Here is a 19,239-nt window from a genome sequence, read left to right as displayed (position 1 = left end):
TTCCTCTTGATTAAGAAAATTAAGTACCAAAAGTCAGTTCATATAAGCAAATTTGAGAGCTTCTGAGTTACATAAATACCTGTTATAATAAAGTAAGGTACCAAAGCCCATGTGCTTTACCCACAGGCCGTTAGTTAAAGCTCACTTATGCTAGAAAAGTTGGTCTGTCTGATTTTCTGGTTGACATTATTTTAAGTAGCAGCTACTTAGCAATTACAGAAACTGACAACAGTAAGAATCTGCTATTTTCTATTCAGAGTATTGAGTTTTAATAGCTGCTAGTCTCTAGAAGGAAAAGTTTATAAAATCATAAAATGACATGCTGGTTTGGAGCCATTTAACTGGGGTGCAAACTGCTTTACCCGCCATACTAGCCTTTAAGGGCATGACTTTATTACTAAACAGAAAGGTTGATATCAATAATGGTGGATCATTAATTTGTAATGAGTCATTACAGGGCTACATTAAGATCTGTAGTGTCTTCTCTAAAGAGCAGAAATGTGTGAATATGTTTTTTAAAAAGCATCAGAGATGGGAGTGCGAGAAATTATATAAAGTGTATGGTTGTATGGGACTTTTATTAAATATTATTTTGAAATAAGTAAACCACCTGTTAGAATTAGGATTTTGAGAAACTGTCTGAGAAATGAAAGTAAATAAAGTTAATAAATAAAAGAAAAGAAAGGATAATTATGTATTTAATTTGAAAGATGTTTCTCATTATATAATACTTAAACATTTTTCTGAGATAAATTTCATGGGATAGAGTTATTATTTTGATTCATTTTATTTGCCCAGATTTAAGATGATTTTTATTTTTAGTGACTTTCTTGTTTTCATTCCCTTAAGAAAAACAATGGAAACCTTATTCCTGTAGAAATGAAGATTAAGAAATTGATTGGCAATGCATTGAAACAAGTAGATGAAAACATAAGTGTAGTTTGTTTATGATGAAAACCTCAAGTCCTCTCATGTAGTTTACTTAGAAATATATATAAATTGAGTGTATAAGCAGTTCTTTTAAATTATGTTAATACTCCTAACATAATTGAACCAGATTATATTCCCATCTTCTGCATTTTCATGTTTATTTTTATTAATTCCTCTATAGAAATGCTTGTATCCTAGTTAGTTGCTGCATTACAATGCCTCTATTAATGACCAGTCATTATGAACTTGGAGACATCTATTTTGCTATACATATTTTCTTCTTTTTTTTTGGTGGGAGGAGGTAATCAGGTTTATGTATTTTTTATTATTTTTTTTAATGGCTGCACTGGGAATGGAACCCAGGACCTTGTCAATGCTAGGCACACACTCTACCATGGAGCTATATCCTCCCCCTCAATACATATTTTCTTAATAAAGAATATATTAATTTCTCAATATTTTCTCAGGAAACTTACGTTCATTATACTAACATTTATGAAGAGGAGACAATTGAGCAATATGCTTTTCATAGATAAGATCTCATTTAATCTTTGCAACAACGATGAGGTTGAAAGAAACTGAGAGACTTCTTAAGGTCACAGAACAAGCCACTGGCCACCACAAATCCCAGTATTTGTAACTCTCGCTTCTAACTCTACTGCCTCCCTCGGGCATTTACTTGGTGAGTGCCAGAAACTGACTAGCCACGCAGTATATGCAGAGCCTCATGTCACTCAGGGTCTAGTTTCGTTGAAATGGTTGTGAGACAGGCATACAAGTAATTCTAGAGTCATGATTTGCCCAGAGCACTGTGGGAGCACAGAGGAATGAATGACCAATTCAGAAAAAGTCAGAAGAGGCTTTGCAGAGAAGGCTCACATTTGAACTTGGCAGTTCAGGTTAGGAGAGTACCAAGCAGAGAAAGAAGAGCTGAACATTTCAGGTATTGGGAAGAGGTGGCTGGGGTGTATGGCTCAGTGCAGCTGTGGAAGATGGGTGAAGTAGGCAAGAGGTGCTGCCAACTAGAACGGCCGTGCTGGTACCATCTCTGATGAGAAGGTACGGAAGCCTGCAGCCTGGGCAGGGGGGTTGGTTCATTTGAGGCATTGCTACTTTCTTCTTCCACTAAGTCTCAGCTCTGATGAGTGCCTTCCAACTTAATTATTTATCTTCTTTCTCTGTTCCAGAGTAGAGTTCATTTTGATTCAACTTGGGACCTAAGAGCCCTTGTGTGCTCTGAAGCTTTGAATTTTAGAGCTTTGCAAGAATTGGTGCAGCTTTCTGTAATGAAGAGAGAAATGTGCATGCTATGTCTATGGAAGTGGGTGCTGTCCATCCTAGTCTTTGCTGAGTGGCTCATTTGCAAGGTCCTATAGTTGATTTGAAAACATGTGGCTCTTCTGTGCCCTGCAGTCTCTCCACCTGTGCCAACTAAATTCAGCTACTGGACCTTGTCCCGGCTCTCAAGGTCAGTGGTGCTGTCGCCTGCCAGGGCACTGCATATAGTAGCAGGTTCCACCACTTACAGGAGCAACAGCCCCTCAGCCCAGGCATCCCCAGACTCCAGGACTCCACTGTGAGAGATGAAATCAGTGGGTCCTTAGCCAGGCTGCTCGGGTTTGAGTCCTGGTTCTGCCACTTATTAGCTCTGTGGCCTTGAGTACATCTTCTTCCCTCTGTGTGTCTCACAGTTTTCTCCTTTATTAAATGGCCATAAAAGTACCTTTGTCATAGGGTGGTTACAGGATTAAGTAAATGAACTTGTAAATTTCTAACTTACCTGTTAGTGTCAACTTTCTACTGTGCTGGGCAGCCTTCAGTGGAAGTTCGATGTTGTTATCTTTACTACCACTGTCCCAGTCCTTCCAAAGCACGCAGAGCCTCCGACCCTTGCCTCTGAGGCCTCCACGTCCCTTTCCCAGAGACCTGGGTGGTGGATTTTTGGGGAATTCCTTGAGGCAGAAGGAAGCTGTTAACCCTTTCCTGGGGAACCAAAGACTTGGTTTTTCTTTACGAGTGGGAGCAGAAAAGGAGAAAAATACCTTCAGAATATCCCACCCTCACCACCGCCAAGTCTCCTTTGGCAGTTAGAACAGAAGATGGTCTCTCAGAAGATTATCCTGCCACATTCACTTAAATGTGATACATGGTGTGGCCCGTAGGATAACAGTGGAAAACTCTAATCACTTACTTAAACCTGCCAAAGACTAATTTTGAGAAGCCTCCGAGGTGGGTGTGCATATTAAAAGAGACCAGCTCCTTTCAGTAGGTCCTGGGCAAATGTGTATTGATTAACTTAATTAAAGGCAGATTATAACTTGTGCACTGCACTCTGTATGTTATCTGACTGAAGGGTTCCCAGGGACCTTTAAAGCCTGTGTGCTAATGGCCTTCTCATTTAAACCAGCATGAATTTGAGCTTATTTCATCAATTTGGTAATCAAATAATTTCCAGGAACACAGAAAGTAAAAAACAAGAACTTTCCTTTATTAGTAAGTTAAAATACTTTATGAACTCTCTTGAATAATAGTTCTAGGTGGAGTTTGGTTGAAAGAGAGCCTTTCTAATTTTTCAGATATAAAAGGGTAAAAGCTATTTAGCTTTTCTTTATTCTTCGAATCTCACTTCCTGCCTTGGGCTGGGGTCATAGAACCATGAAGCTTGGACAGGGCCATTTGTTTGGGAAACCTCCAATGTCAGTATCTTTAGGTCTTTGATCTGTTGTCTGGAGATTGAAGGCCTCACTGCCGGCATCCAGGAAACCAAATCCGGGAAGAGGACAGAAGAGAACTGGGGGTTCTTGCCATCTAGTTTGCATAAATTCACATAATTCTTCTGTTTTTTCCCCATCCTTAATTGTTCATCCCCCCTCTGAGTCCACAGACCCTCTATTTTACTATTTCCAGGGAATAAGCCTTCAGATTTTTACAGTAGTGGAGGAGAGACACTTACCTGGGGTGAGGGGAGGGATTGCAGATCTGACGACTTCTTAAATAGACTTTCAATTCTTCCTTACATTAACCACTCCTTCTGTTTTGTGCCCCTCGTCCAGACGAACCCGGGCCTGCCCAGACTTGGCACTGGAGATTGGGTTGCTTCTCAGTTTTTTCTACTGCTGACATAAGATTCCAGTTTGAGCCTGTTTGAGGCATTTACCTCTCTGATCTGCCTTCCAGCTTCCAAGCTTGGATTCCTTATGTCTTCTCCTTCCTATTTTCCTTCTCCTTGTAGGTTTATGTCTTGGCAAAAATAATCTCTTTACTGTCATTTCATTGAGATTTTGGGAGGGAGACAGAATAGATGTGCATGTTCAATCTGCTGTCTTTACCCAGAAGTAAATTCTCCCCTAAGTATATCTTTCTCACCTCTGTTCCCTCTGCTTTTACTCTCTAGACCCTGCCGTGCCTCTCCCATCAGGCAACTGGAGGAAAACAGAACATCCAGCCCCCTTCTTTCCTACCTCTGCGTACTGTTAAGGTCTACCTTTTCTACCTACCTTCCCTGGAGGCCCAACTCAGACTCTAACTTGTCTGTAAAAGCTTTCCAGAGCATCTCAGGCTGTGATGAAAAGCACTTGTATAGCCCTCATATGAGTCATACAAATTCTGTGTATATATCTTTTATATCCTCTTCAAGAAGCCCTAAAACTAAGGGGTGGGAATAGCTCAATGGTAGAACACGTGCTTAGCATGTACGAAGTCCTGGGTTCAATCCCCAGTACCTCCATTAAGAAGACAGGGAGAGGGAGAGAGAGAGAGAAAAAGAAAGAAAGGAAGGAAGGAAAGGAAGGAAAGAAGAAAGAAAAAGAAAGAAAGGAAGGAAGGAAGGGAGGAAGGAAGACAAGACAATAAAAATAAATTTAAAACTAGATTGCAGTCTCCCTCCTGCCAAGGCCTTCCTGAGGATTCGTGACGTATGCTGCCATATTTTAGAATGGAAAAAACATGGGCTTCGGAATAGGACCAGTCCGCGGGCAGCTCTGGGCTCCGCAGAGCTGTTGTTGTCTTTGGCAAGGAACTTCACCTTTCTGAAGTTCTTTTTTCTGTCATATGAGGTCTGTGAAGACTAAATGAAATGAAGCGTGTGGCCCTGCTTAGCCTAGTCCCCAGCACACAGGAGGCATTTAATAAAGGTTAGTCCATCCGCGCCTCCTCTTCTGTGTCCCTGGCTCCTTGGCATGGTGTTCCCTGTGGTAGATGCTCGACCGTATTCACTGAATGATTATTCCAGAAAAAGAAGTTGATAAAGTTTCTTCATTAAACTTAGTTATTCTCTTCTTCTCTATCCAAGCTGCACCACATTAACTCTAGCAGGAAGGTAGAATCCTTTCTCTAAACTAGAATTTTATGGTGGGAAATCCTTCTCCCTTGAGTAGGGAGCACTGGGGGAGGTAAAAACACAGTACTCAATCCAACTGAAAGGGCCTTAATCTCAGTATTGGCTTTACCAAAGCCAGCCTGGGGCTTGTAGCTGTGCTTCCTCTCAGCAATTATCAAAGTGAGAACTGTGTTAACTCGCTTCCAATTCAATCCCCAGTTTGCCACTTGGGATCTGGAAGCTAGCTGATTTTTTAACCTAAGGTGCTCTGCTATGTAGGGTTTCCAGTTATAATTATATGTTCAGGTGTCAGTTAGGAATACAGCCCATTATTTGGCAGTTTGGAGTAATGAGATGGATTGTGCACTAACTAATCTTCCAATTCGACAAACTGATAAGTGCTTTATACAGAAAATTCTGTATTGTACTGTACCTCATAAGGTTATCTGAAGAGCTGGAGGTCAGAAATTTTAAATGTGCATTCCTTTGTAAGCTCATAAATTTTCAAATATTGCTAGAATCTTGAGCAGCAAAGAACAAGGCAGAAAGTTTTCCATAAAAACAGTTCTCACACATACTAGCATCACTTTGTATTCAAGTGACAAGAATTTCAAAGAAGTTACCTCACGGAGCAGATATGATGGAAATTCACTTAGTGAAGAAAAAAAAAAAACTTGCTGAATATGATTGTCCTATAGTCTGTGCTTGACTGGGGAAACCTTTGCGAGTGAAACAGACTGGCTTTCTCCAAAGAGTGCTAGTTCCCTGTGATGTTTGACTTCTTTTCTCTGTGTCAGAGCTTTACATGCAGATTTTTCTCAGCGACGTTTTTAGATTCATGTGGTATTCCTTATGCTCCTGAATCTTCATTTATACAGTTTATCATTCTTGCTCGCCCAAAGCCTGTTATTTCATGAAATGTGCTCTACTCCTCCTTGACCTCTGTTTCTCATAAATAGTCTAGTAGAACAGAGACTGAAGATGCAAGACCTCGCCTAGAGGGTGTGAGGATGGGTGGCAAGTGTCCACAGAATTCTTTTGTTTGGTGCCCTTGACCTTGAGCACATTAGAGAATGTAAGGCTCAGCCTCTCAAACTCCCTTTTTCACACTTGACCTCTTTCTCCATCAGATTAGCGTGGATGTTCGTTTTTTCATAAACTCCTTTCACTTTCGTTTGTTTCCCTCTTCCTGCCTTTATTTCCTGGTGTGGCCAGTTTGGGACATTGTGAAGGTCAAGTCTCCAGACCACTGTCCACCCACTTACTTGAGAATAGATGTATTTGGATAGTCATACTCCATGATGTACGGGAGCTGGCTCCCATAAGCTCCCTAGAGCTGGCTGTTAAATTTTCAGAAATTTTGTGCGTCGGTTTTTACATACAGCTGTTATTAAAAAGTGAGTTCCATAATATTAAAAACAAAGATAATAAATCCTCAAACTCATCACTTCTTGATGATTTTGCATTTTCTTATTATCTCTGTTCTTGGTTTTTTGCACCCGTCATAGATGACAGCAGAAACACTGTATTACCACGTGTGTTACTGTGCATCTCTTCCCAACTCTGAGTTCCGTGACATCACTTTGGAAGCTTGAAATCAGCCATGGTAGGAGTATTTATAAACGGAAACCAGCAAAACTTAAAAACTGGGACTCCTGCATCTCCCCGAAGAGCTGGTTGTCAGCTGTTTACCAGCACATTAGCATTCACGCTGTTCTCTTTTACTGCTGCCAGTGTTCCAGTCACTGGTGATCTTACACTGCATCAGTTGCCATTTATCTTCAAGATGGCAGAGCTCTTCCACTCCCCTGGTCACGCCTGTCTTGGCTCCCCAGTCCTGATTTCTGCAGTGACTCCATGGCTACTCCTAGGCTGCCCTTCCCCCCATCCTCCTCATCCCCAGTGAGTCCCTCATTAATTTCTCTCTTTCACCCTCTACTTTCCACCTCCCCTCCCTTTCTCCTTCCTGCTCCTTATTCTTCGTAAGAGCCAGGGCTCTGGTGCCAGACTGACTGGCCTCACATCTGACTGCACCATTCACTAGTTGTATTACACTGGGCTGGTTCCTGAGCGCTCTGTGCCTCAGGTCATCAGCTGTCAAGTGGAGATAATGGTAGTGTCTACCTCATTGAAGTATTACGGGGATTATATGAGTGAATCACTTTAAAAGCACCTTGAATAATGCCTGGCATATCCCAAGCAATATATGTGTATTTATTTAATAAAGTAAACAGCTTCCGTTGTTACCCAGCCCTTGCCCACAGGCTTACTGTGTGGTCGAGAGTTTCAGACAGAAAACGGAAACGCCAAAGGAGCACAGGAGAATAAAAGAAGACGAATAATGGCCTGGGGTTATAACACAGCTCTAGGGAACTAGGAATAACGTTAGTAAAATAACCTGGAGAAAAAGTGACAATCAGGAAGGGAGACAAATAAGAAGAAAAATTGTCATGTTTCAGAATAATCTACACACATTAAAATATATAAATATAAATGTTTTATATTTTATTTTAGATATACACACCAAGAAAATAAAGGGATACTTTATAATGCATAGAAACTTCCCATTTTAATTTAAGCAATGAAACCAATTTTGCCCCTCCTTCAAGGTAGAAATTTGGTTGTCACATACTGAAAGTACTTAGCTAAATCAAATTTGTATTGAACGAGAGCTGTGGAGACCAAGTGAGAGATGTGCGTCCATATCTCTGAAACACGCCAGCCCAGGAGCCCAGTACTCATTTGTCTGACCATCTGGAAATCTCTAGTGATCTAAGCACTTAATTTTACCCTCATTTTTAGAACAAAAGGGAAACAATAAAAGAAGAAAATGGGCAGCAGGGACTTTCCACTTTTCATTAAAAAAAAAAAAGAAAATCTTAGTGATAAAAGGAATGGAGAGTTTAAGAGAAAAAAACGAGAAACCATTTAAATGATTTGAATGCTCTGCCTGTATTTTGCAGTAGGCTCTATTGTTTTCAGTTACATGGGAATGGTGGTAATTTTATGAATCATTAGAGTTTTCTTTCCAAATTATATCCGCGTGCTCTTAAAGTGCCTCCTCAGTTACCCACACTAAGAGGCTATTGAACAGTTTTATTATTCCATTTAGTACTTTGGAGTTTTGTACTAATTTTATGTTTTAAAAAATGTTATACTTACAACCCAAAGATAAAATCATGACTGCTGAATTTTTGCGTACTTAATTTCTCCTACTTTTTAAAACATGTGAGTCTGTCTCTGTTCTCTTTAATCTGAAAAGAGACTCCAGAATAAGTGCAAAGCCCTGGTTTGGTGGAATGATGACTGCCCACCCCCACCCCACCCCACCCCAAGGTTGAAAACAGTCGCAACAGCTGAACATTGTCCTTTGGCATCTATGTCTCATTAGGCGTAATGATCTGTAAAACATGTAGTCCTTTAATGAGACCTAACACCGCCCCTCTGGATCTCTGATCCCCAAAGGCCAGTCCACCAACCGGGCCAACCAATCCAAAATGGAATCCATAGAAAATGAATAAAGTGAGGTCATTGTAGCAGGGGAGAGGGAGCTGTGTGGGGGACGTGTTTGGGTGGGTGTGAGAGAGAGAGAGAGAGAAGGAAAGGGTGGGGGGATTTTTAAGTTTACTTTTGGGGGAAGAACTGTCCTTTTTTTCTGATACTACTTTCTTCCTATTTTTTGGTGTTAAAATATTCATACTTTTATCATACTAATGTAGAAACAGTGATATTGTAGGTGATCTGTTTTTGTTTTGTTTTGTTTTAAGCACCATAACTTAGCAACATAAAAGGTTGGATCTCTGTTGATCCATTTATTTTTGCTGGTTAGTGAAATCCTGAAGTCTAGAAATTATGGTACACGTCGCTGTTGGCCATATATTTCCCAGTGGCGTGGGTGTTTCCTGTGTGAAGAGATTGTCTTAGAAAGAAATACATCAAAGCTTCGATATTCTGATTTTTAACCACTAACTGTTCTTGGATTCAGGAGGAAAGCAGCTTCCCTGGGCGGTATGTGGGTCGTTCTATTACCATTCCTTTCATGCAAACTTTGGCGGGATGCCACTGGGTTGAGTTTAATCAAATGCATGGTGGTACTTTCTCATCTCATATAGGCCTCTCTCTTCACAAATAATGTGCTTTGATAACTAAAATCCAGGGTAAGTGCTAATGACTCATCTCCTAAACTTGGGAAGATGAGGTAGAGCTCAAATTGATTTTGTGGTGGGCAGGCTGGAGATGTCACCATGGGCCATGAAGAATATCACACTCCTTGTGCATGACAAAAGGGAGAGTAACTTGTTCAGGATCCCAAGAGCAGGCAGTGTTAAAACCACATTTGGAACCCAGATCTCCTGATGGCTCGTGATTTGAGTTTTGCCTAGCAGCGCAAAGGTCATGTAGAACAGCTGACTTTATAGAATGGGCTAGAATGCCGGATTTATCACAGCCCGCTTTGTCAAAAACAAGACCTACTTTTTGAAATTCATTAGCTCTTCTCATATTTTATTGTCCCTCCTAGGATGAGTCATGACCGACTTGGAGCTCTACCCTGGAACAAATTTTCCTTTCCATGTGCACACTTCCACGCTCCCTCGCACCCTCTCTCCCCTAAACAATTCCATATGTCCTGTTTTCCTAGAAGCCAAGCTCCCTGCTCCTTCTTCCCCTCAGAGGGCTCCAGCTCTCACCTCTGAGGTGAAACAATTTGTAGCCAAACTTATCAGCATAATTGATTATTATGTGGTGGCAGCCACCAAAGACAGGTGAGCCTGCACAGAGTGGAACAAATGTGTGTGTAGTTACGCATCTCCCACTAGGCCTAGCCGGGCTTCCTCCTCTGACATGTTGATTTATATATTTGTAGCTCTTCCCTGATGAATTGGTGCCCCATCGTGGGTCATTGGCACCTCCTGCTGAAGAGAGCTCGCCTTTGCTAGGAAAAAGAAATTGTCAAGGTTCTGCTCTGTGAATTTCCGGGTTGGGTTGTTTGTTGGCACTACACGGAGTGGCTGAGGACATGTAATCTTTAAAAGGACAGAATAATCACAAAAACCGCTTGAATAATACTGCTACATCAAGAGAGGGGCTTCTGTGAATACAGATGCTGTGCGACTTGACAGAAACTAGAATGAGAGTTTGAGAAATACAAAGAAATGCAAACATTTAGGGCCACCTTTGGTGGCAGCTTGGTGTTGTAGCGTTCTTTTAAAACCTCTTTCTAACTGTTATACTTGTTCCTTGAAACTGTTTTAAGTGTTAGACTTGCTAAAAAAAAATAGGGATGATGATGACTGTTCTACTTTCTCACAATCTGTTGGAATATCGATTGAGATATTTACGAAGTACTCTTGAGTTCTCAGGAAGGAGGGTGTTAGAAAATGTGATGGTGATGATGTTGGCAGGACATAAAAATTTATGTGAAAGTATAATTTCAGAAAGAAACAGTTTGAATTATTAACCTGAGCCTGTATGGCAGTCTTATGTCCTTATGAGTCCATCCTTTGTCTTAAGTAACAGCTCTGGGTCATTTAAGAGGCCAGGACATCAGGACAGTATGAAGAGATGAGAGCCCTTGCTGGCTTACAACTGTCCCTGAAGAGTGTCTGGGCTGCTGGCGTTGGAGTGACCTGTGCCTCCAGATAAAGAAGAGCCTAGTGACCAGGAGGGTCCAGTCTTTACTGCCTGTCCTGACTCCATCCTGTGTACGTGCTGGGTTACCTCGCACCTTCTTTTCACCAACGCATGTCTCAAATGAGTGTCTTAACTCCCTTCCCAGCTTCCTGTAAACCTGGTTCTGGTCTCACTAGTCACAGTACTGAAATTGTCATCTGAAGGTCACAGTAACCTTCCATAGTCAGTCCTCATTCACCTTAACTTGCTACATGGGCACTGGGGACTGCCTAAGAAGATCAACTAATACAACCTTTCTACTTCTGTGTGGTTACTAGAAATAACAAAAGATTTCCAAAACTCCAAGGTCTGTCTTTTCAGCTCACCGAGACTCCCAGGTTCTGTTTGGGAACTGCCTTCCTGCGTTATGGCTTGGAAACTCCAAGTGGGGTATCCACAGGGCTCACTTCATTTATTTTCCTTCTCCAGTGTCTGAAAACTGTTGCTTCATATAGTTCATCTGGCTTTCTGGTTGTTTAAACCAAGACTTCAAGCTATTTTATACCAAAACACTTTAGTATTACTTCTCTATAGAGCAAGAGCATTTTCTTCATTATCTAAATAACTATCACTTTTACCAACATTAACAATAAGCTCTTCATATCATAAAATATTTAGTCCATTTTGAAATTTCCCAAATGTCACAAAAATGTTCTTCACTACTAGTTTGTCCAAACTAGGATTCCATCTGGGACCCTAAGTATTATGTGGCTTAAGAGAATTAGACTGTGGACAGCAAGTTGCTTTTGGCTCTAGAGTTAGGATTCTGAGCCCCAGAACCTAACAAACTGCCCTGCTTCTCTCCATCTGCAGGAGAAAGCCCTCAGTCTGTCATCCAGACCTTCCACAAGCTGGCTCCCCCTGTCCAGTCAACCCTTTCTCCTCCTCCAGCCACACATGTCTTGTCTTTGTAATATGAGACCAGCTCACTCCTTCTTCCCAGCCTTTGCCAGCCCCTTTTCTCTAGCCTGAAATACCTTGCCTCTGCCTTCCCATGTATCCAAACTTGACCCATCCTCCAGATCCCAGCTGAGGCTCTCCAACTCCTATTCCTCTGTGTTGTCTTTTGTACTTACTTTCATCTCTTGTAATGGTATTTGTTTCTTGTTATAAATGACATTATCCCAACTTGATTATCATCACCGCTTGGAAAAAAGAGACCATGCTTGATACCAAGAACACTGCTTGGCAGAAAAGAAGAGGTATAGCTGCTAATTTTGTTCCTATTATACTTCTGTGTCCCGCCTAACATGTAGCACGATGTGGTTTGCAGAACAGTAACCTTAAATGCTTTTGAAATATATATGTGGTGTGTAGGGGTGAGGGGGCGTTGGCGATATTTCTCGCAAGTGCTAGTGCTCACCTATTCACTGATCTGTTTCCACTCTCTGGGTTCTATTATATATGAAGGGGAATTGATAACCTGGCCTTAGAGTTACATTGATCTGAAGTATGTAAGTCAACAAATACTTCATTACCTGGTATTAGCTAGGAAAACAAAGATGTCCCCTGGGAACTTACAGTCTAATTAAACACAACTCTTTCCCCTTCCCTGCTATTTTGTTTTGTTCTGAATATGAAATCACAAACCCCTAAATAAACCTCATAAAAAGCCAGCTGTGCTTATAAGATATGTTAGACGCAGATTTCATTCAACTGCAAATGATCCTCTACCCAAAATGTTTTAAAAATTATTAGTAATTTACGTCATATATATTTTCCAAGTTTTTAATTAGCAGATAAATTGTATAATCACTTTTGTGAATTTTAAAGGAATATAGTTTTACTGATTGCCCAGAATTTGACCTCATATTTTCTTTTTTTAAGCCTGCTTACAAATTCTCCCTAACTCTTTAGACTTCCAGAGCTCAGGTGTATTTCCCTGTTCGCTATATATTTGTCTTTTCTGAATGATGGAATGGAACCTTTTGAAATGATCTTCCAACACTTGGAGTGGATCGTCTAATAACTAATGACATCAGATTGGATTAATTTGTTGTATTTTCTTGCTGGAGAAGGGGAGAAAAGAGATATTCAAAATATTTAAGGCCTAGGTTGTAGCTCGAGGATATGGCTCCTGACCGCCTCTCTCAGCCTGCGCTCCTGACACACTTGTGCACTCCGTTCTCCCCAGCCGTGAAGAGCCACTTGCAGTTCCCCGAATCCCACGCTATTTCATGTCCATGCTGCTCCCTCTACCTGAAGTGCTTTTTCCTCCCGCTCCGTCAATCTACAAGTTGCTGTTTGTCTTTCAGGTTTCAGGGGAGGGTATAGCTCAGTGGTAGAGTGTCTGCTTAGCAAGCACAAGGCCCTGGGTTCAATCCCCAGTACCTCCATTAAAATAAATAAATAAACCTAATTGCCTCCCCCACCAAAGTAAATTTAGAAAATACAAATAAAGAGAAAAAATAATTTTAATTAAAAAAAAAGTATCTTTCAGGATTCAGTTCAGTTGTAGCTTCCTCATTCTCAGAACTCCCTCCACCCCTTTCACCCCAATCCAACTAACTCTTTCCTCCTCTGTGCCTCTGCTGTACAATATACAGGTGCCCGAACAGCAGCACCGATGACACTTCATTGTCCTTATTTGTGAGCTTGTGTGTCTCCTCCTACTAATATCTAAGGTCGCTGGAGGGCAGGAAACTTGTCTCCTGGCATTTTCTCTCCTGTAGTTAGCCTAGTATTTGGCCCAGAGATATTATCTGCTTAATAAATACGTACCTATTTAATCAATTAGTTAAATTCCCTACTCTTTTCCCACAAAACTTCTGATCCTTCTGAACAGTTCTCATCTATAGCAGTGGTCTGTCGTAGAATTGCCAACAATACTGCTACATCTTCACATTTTAAAAATATACCCTAAGTGAAAGCCATTATAATAGAAGACTTACACACTTACAGATGGTATTCTGAGACAAATTTTTGAAGGGGGTATCTATTCATTTGTGTGACAGTTGGACATAAATTGTTTAAAATTAAGATTGAACATGTATGCTTGTAACCACCAACCAAATGTCCCTCCCAGTCCATACATACCCCCCTCCTCCCTAGCAATGGGTATTCATCTGGGTTCGCCAGGGAATGGGAGCCAACAGCGGGGGAGAGGGAGATGGACAGATACGTAGATAGATATGTTCTTGGTGTTTCCAACAGGAGGCCCTAATGAAGGTTAGGGAGAGTCTTCCCACACAGAGACGCTTTTAGCTGAGACCTGAAAGATTAAAAAAAAAAAAAGCACTCTAGGAAAGGAAGACAAGGGACAGAACTTTGCAGACAAGTGCAAAGCCCTGAAACGTGAATGAAGCCCTGAAGCAGCCCCACGTAGGCAGATCTTAGGGAGGCAAGGGGAGAATGGTAGATGGTGAGGCTGGAGGGGTAGATGGAAGCCAGGCCATGAAGGGCCTTATGGATTATATGATGAACGTGGGGCCTAGTGTATTAAAGAGCTTTAAGTTGGTAGAGACAGAATCAGATAGAACTTTAAATTTTTTCTTTTGAAGTTGAATTTACAAACTGTAAACTGCACAGATCTCAAGTGCAAAAAATTTTTGCATGTGTTTTTGCTATGCGACAGTTACCCAGTCAAGATATTTCCAGCACCTGGAAGGTTCTCTTCTTCCCAGTCAGGACCCACCCACTAAGGGTAGCCGCTATTCTGACTTCTATCACCAGGGATTCCTTATGGCTGTTTTTGAACTTAGTAATGACAAAACCATACAGTTGTGTTCCTTTCTGTCTAACTGCTTTCACCTACCCCGCAATCTGTGAGCTGGGTCCATGTTGTCACATGTAGGGGAGTTCGTCCTATTTCCTTGCTCTGAAGTGTCCCGTTGTCTGAATATACCAGTTTATTTGCCCATTCAACTACTGATGGACTTGAGGATCACCTTTATTACTTTTCTAAACTATTGTGAATACAACTGCTGTGAGTAGTTGTGTTCATGTCTTGTGATGGATGCAAGCACTCATTTCTGTGGGAGACGTAACTTTGTGAAGGATCACTCTGCCTGTGAGGTGGAGGATGATTGGGGGAGCGGAAAAGTGCTTCTCCTCAGTCACCAACTCCCTGGGTGCATAGTCTTTTACCAGTTACCTTATTAGAGGAGCAAACCCATTCAGAATATTTTAAACATCACACCAGTCAAAATATAGATTCAAAACCAGCAGATTTCCTTCTGGTTTCTGTCATTATTGTCATTGTTGCAGTTGTGATGGTTTACAGCCAGCTACAACTTAGAGCTGATAGTAATTGGAGGATGATATAGCGTAACAATTTTTGGCGACTTGTAGTTGGGTATTTCCCAATAAACAGAAACATTATTGTCATCATCAGACATTCCTGAAGCTCCCACCTTCCACAATTGCTGGGGTGGGTGTGGGGGTGTGGGGGTGTGTGTGTGTGGTGGGATGTGTCTGGAGTGATGGGTGGATTAACTCTATGTTTTCTTTCAAATTCTTCCTAAAGCAGTTTCCCAGAACCCTAGGTTCTTTGTAGCATTTCTGAACCATCTATGCTCCAAGGGCTAAAACAACACACAAATACTGCCTTCTCCAGATTAAGGCTTTTTGGTTTTGTTTTTTTTCTGAATTGTGAATTTATTTATATATCTTAAAACTTTAAAGTAGCACATTTAGTTGTGTGTATATGTATATATATGTGTGTGTGCATGTGTGTGTATATATTTATGGATTGCCATTATAGAAAATAATATGATCAGGTGAAACTAGGAATTTTTTTATAGAAAAATCTAAGACCTTTAGTCATAAATGTATTGTCTTTAGTACCATGGGAATAATGGTACAGTAATATAGTAATAAAGAGACTGTGGTCTGAGTCCACCTTACCAAATCAGGCTTTTGAGCCACTATTTTGTGTTATAATTACACTCTAAGTAGGTTTTTCACCCTGTTCTGAATGTGCATCAGTTAATCTAACAGACATCTGTTGAGCACCTGCAACATACCAGATATTTTGCTACTAGGTAGTAGAGAGATGAAGGTAGAGTCATTGATCAAAAACGATTTGTCGTCTGATGAAAGAATACAAATAAAGAAGTGAGCCAGTGATGGCCATGCCCTGTTAGGGCTTGGGCTAAATGGACAAGGTCTTAAATGTCCAGTCATTTTCACGCATTCGTGCATTTTTAAAGTACAGAACCAAAGAGCTAGCCCTGATGCACCGTCTCCTTACTTTAGATTTCTGGTGTATCCCTGTAAGAAACTCGAGTTGTTTATTTTTCATAGCAGTGGTTTCTTAATTGCCTCAGCTATCCTGGGATTTTTTTTTTCCTATTCTCATTTTTCATGTCATGCTCAGACTTTATTACCTGGTAATAAGTTGCAAGAAATGAGAATTGAGTTATATTTAAATAAATATCAATCACTTGTGATATGTTTAATAGAAATTATAATGAATAAAATCAAGGTTTTAGTTATTATGAAGTCATTATAGTCAACATCAGCAAATCCCAAAATTAATAATAAGACAATAAATCATTTTTGATGCCAAAGAAATCAGGTAAACACAAACAGGATTGACCTTATTAGAAATTTGGTATTTTCAGTATTTGTCAGAGCCACTGATTTGGAAATTATTATAAATTCTTGGAAAATGGAAACTTTTTTCCCTGTAAAAATACCCATCATTTGGCAAACTACAGTGTCATTTTCTTTGAAAAGAATGTAGTGATTGATTATCCAGACTGCTACCATGACAAGGTAAACCAACCAAATAGCTGGAAAATTGTATGTAATCATATAGCGTCACATAGGCTCTTGTTGAGCACAGCCATTGGGATTAAACCATGGCATTCCAGTCATTCCCTGAAGGGACTTCCTGTTACCCCAAAACGTTTACCTCCAGGGGATATTCCTATGTGCTTGCAGTCTCCCCTCCCCTCTGACTGTCATCAGCACCGTTCTAGTCACCAAAACCACCGGGACATAGACAACCAAACTGAATCCACCCAAACAGATTTCAGAATGCAAAGATGTCTGCATCTAGCATCTTCCACATGTATGACCTCCCTCACGTTATTTACTTGTGTTAACAGAATTAGTAGTTTCTTTTATTAGTAGTATTGTCCTGAGGAGCCTGAGAAATTATAAATAACCAAGGGAAGAGGGAAACGGGAGGTGGTTTTGGAAAAGAACATCAGCCTTGCTTTTGAGAAGTTGGTAATCTAATCAGGAAGGTCTCCCCCAACACACACACACACCTACACACACCTGAGATGACCTGGAACAATTACACAGAATTCCCTAAGTCTACAAGGACCAGTGCACCAGTGCAACTGAGTGATAAAAATCAGTAGACTAGAAGAGCCATTAAATTATCCTTGGTTACTAGGAGACTGGATTGAGTCATAAGAAAGGAAGGGGCCACCCAAACCTGCCCCAGAGTTGATTATCAATAGCGTAATTGGAAATAGAGCCAGGCTCTTTCTCTCAGTAATCTGAGCCATCTCCCTGAGCGCATCTTCCCTGCAGTGTTTTAGATGTTAAACGGGCTTTGTTAGGATGGCCGAACTCCACTCTCCTTTATTAATTGCTGTCCACATGTTGTAGGATATCCTGTGTTCTTAATCAGAGTGATGATTTTAGATTCTTTTTAGCAGCATGGGGACATGTAGCTAAGCAGAATCAATTCCTGTCACTCACACACAAATGCAGAGGAGCAGGATTATGGAACAGGGTGAAGCTGCAGTGCTTTGATCTTAAAATCGATACAGAAAAGGAAGTTGAACTTTGGGGATTCTATAGAGACTGTAATTTGGTTTCCTCTGAGTTTTGCCGAACAGAACATAACTGCTCCTTCCTTTCACCTTCTGATTATTTTACTTGGGGTAGCAGGGAAAGGGGAAGGAAAGAAGAAATCTCTGCCACAAAATAATCCTGAAGAAGCATCACACGTAAACTCATAACTCAAGCTACTCCTCTGTTGTGTTGAGAAAAGCTGTACACTTTTATCTGTTCTTATCTTCAGAAGAAAAAAAAATTAACCAAAATTGTATCCCATAGTCTGTATGTAAACATAATAAAATGTCTTTAATTATTTCTTGGTTACTGTCAGACTTAAAAAATTTTTCAATGTTTTCTATTATGGCTAAGTCTACCATTGCTTATGTAACTCTAAATAAATACATATTCATCAAACCAGTTATTGACCAAAGGATTCCAAGCTTCTAAGTATGTGATTAATATTCACTCCAGGGTAATTGTGCTCCTTGTGAAAGAGTCATGAACTAGTGGTTTAAACAACTCTGTCTTTTCTTAATCAAAGATTGAGAACTGATTGAATATGCCTCTTTTCAGATACAGCACTGATTCGCTGCACAGGATTATCAGTCTCAAAGATAGGCTTATTGTTTTTTCCCTCGGATATTTCTTTCATTCAGTTTTCAAACCTATCTCAGTCTATTTGGATAGTGCTTCTACAGTGACAAAAACAGTAGGAAATACTATGATTCATGAGAAATGGTTTCTGAGGCAGAATGGTGTAGTTAAGAGAGCCAAGCCCAGAGTCCTGCTTTGTTTCTTTTTCTAAGCCTGCTTCCCCATCCTTACACTGGGATGATGAAGGGATTCAGCTAATAGGTAGGCATGTAGAGAGGATTAAATGAGATAAAGCCTGGAGAGTACCTAACATTGTACTTTGCACTTGCAAGAATCCAATAAGTGTTCATGATTATCACATGATTATATTATTATGTGAGTTTCAAGTGAGGTAACATATGCTGTGTATGTGAAAACATTCTACGAGCCGTGAGGTACAATACAAATGTTGGTTGTTATTCTTAATAGATTGATGGTTTTGAAACTTTTAAAACAAATCCTGGAAGGTTTTTTTTCTTTTTTGTTTTTAATTCTTATTTTATATTGAAGTATAGTCTATTTGCAATGTTAGTTTCAGGTGTGCAGCAAAGTGATTCAGTTATATAAACACATACATATATTTTTTTTCAGATTCTTTTTCATTACAGATCATTACAAGAAATTGAATATGGTTCCCTGTGCTATACAGTAGATCCTTGTTGTTTATCTACTTTATATATACAGTAATATGTAGATTAGGAGTTTGGAAGGCTTTTTCTTTATGCTGCCTGTATAGGTCCTTAATCTCAAAGTAAAATCCTGGGAGTGATAAATCAGGCTTGAACTGAATATTCATTTTCTTCTTAAAAGCTGGAGATATCTTGTGGATGCCAAGAATTCCATGAAATCCAGTGGAAAATCCCTGTCCTGTGTCCTTCCATAAAATACACAGTCTCAGGTCTTTGGAAGGTCAGCACTATGGAAGATACTTTTTTTTTTTTTAATGA

The 19,239-nt window shown here is 40.3% G+C and overlaps 1 protein-coding gene across 2 annotated transcripts in view; it reads left to right on the top strand.

The window, feature by feature from the left end:
• Positions 1-19,239, top strand: part of EXOC4 (exocyst complex component 4) — a 698,015-nt gene that overhangs the window by 525,649 nt on the left and 153,127 nt on the right. The window lies entirely within an intron of this gene.

This window comes from Camelus bactrianus, chromosome 7 (genome assembly GCF_048773025.1).
Source record: "Camelus bactrianus isolate YW-2024 breed Bactrian camel chromosome 7, ASM4877302v1, whole genome shotgun sequence".
Lineage (NCBI taxonomy): Eukaryota > Metazoa > Chordata > Mammalia > Artiodactyla > Camelidae > Camelus > Camelus bactrianus.
Note: the sequence above shows the minus strand (reverse complement) of the source record. Positions and strands in the feature narration are given on the sequence as shown.